This window comes from Saimiri boliviensis, chromosome 11 (genome assembly GCF_048565385.1).
Source record: "Saimiri boliviensis isolate mSaiBol1 chromosome 11, mSaiBol1.pri, whole genome shotgun sequence".
In the NCBI taxonomy this organism is placed as follows: Eukaryota; Metazoa; Chordata; class Mammalia; order Primates; family Cebidae; genus Saimiri; species Saimiri boliviensis.
The window spans coordinates 62,775,371-62,776,989 of record NC_133459.1 but is presented as its reverse complement, the minus strand read 5'-3'; positions in this window follow the sequence as shown (position 1 = coordinate 62,776,989).

The following is a 1,619-nucleotide window of genomic DNA, read 5'->3' as shown; positions in this document are numbered from 1 at the left end:
ACCTCCAGCAGTCCTAAAGCAGAGGAGCCTGACTGTTAGAAAGAAAACTAAAAAACAGAAAGAAATAACTTCATCATCAACAAACAGGACATCCACTCAGAGACCCCATCTGAAAGTCGCCAACTACAAAGACCACAGATAGATAAATTCACAAACATGGGAAGAAACCAGTGCAAAAAAGGATGAAAATATCCAAAACCAGAATGCCTCTCCTCCTCCAAGGGATCACAACTCCTCACCAGCAAGGGAATAAGGCTGGATGGAGAATGAGTGTGATGAATTGACAGAAACAGGCTTCAGAAAGTGGGCAATAACAAACTTCTCTGAGCTAAAAGAACATGTACTAACCCAATGCAAAGAAACTAAGAACCTTGAAAAAAGGTTTGATGAAATGCTAATGAGAATAAACAGCTTAGAAAATAATATAAATGAATTGATGGAGCTGAAAAACAACATGAGAACTTCACAAAGCATACACAAGTTTCAATAGCTGTACCAACCAAGTAGAAGAAAGGATATCATAGATTGAAGATCAACGCAGTGAAATAAAACAAGAAGGCAAGATTAGAGAAAAAAAAAACTGAAAAGAAATGAATAAAGCCTCCAAGAAATGAATAAAGCCTCCAAGAAATATGGGATTATGTGAAAAGACCTAATCTACATTTGATAGGTGTACCTGAATGTGACAGAGAGAATGAATCCAAACTGGAAAACACTCTTCAGGGTATCATCCAGGAGAACTTCCACAACCTAGCAAGGCAGGCCAATATTCAAGTCTAGGAAATACAGAGAACACCACAAAGATATTCCTCAAAAGAGCAACCCCAAGGCACATAATCATCAGATTCACCGGGGTTGAAATGAAGGAGAAAATACTAAGGGCAGCCAGAGAGAAAGTCAGATTACCCACAAAGGGAAGTCCATCAGACTCATAGTGGATCTCTCAGCAGAAACCCTACAAGCCAGAAGAGAGTAGGGACCAATATTCTTAAAGAAAAGAACTTTCAACATTCTTAAAGAAAAGAACTTTCAAGCTAGAATTTCATATCCAGCCAAACTAAGTTTCATAAACGAAGGAGAAATAAAATCCTTTATGAACAAGCAATTACTCAGAGATTTCATCACCACCAGGCCTGCTTTACAAGAGCTCCTGAAAGAAGCACAAAACATAGAAAGGAACAACCAGTACCAGCCACTCCAAAAATACACCAAATAGTAAAGAGCATTGACACAATGAAGAAACCATGTCAACTAATGGGCAAAACAACCAGCTAGCGTCAAAATGGCAGGATCAAATTCACACATAACAATATTAACCTTAAATGTAAATGGGCTAAATGCCCCAGTCAAAAGACATAGACTGGCAAATTGGACAAAAAGCCAAAACCCATAGGTGTGCTGTATCCAGAAACCCATCTCAGAATACGCAAAGGCTCAAAATAAAGGGATAGAGGAAGATTTACCAAACAAATGGAGAGCAAAAAAAAAAAAACAGGAGTTGCAATTCTAGTTTCTGATGAAATAGACTTTAAGCCAACAAAGATCAAAAGAGACAAAGAAAGGCATTATCTAATGGTAAAAGGATCAATGCAACAAGAAGAGCTAATGATCCTAAAGAT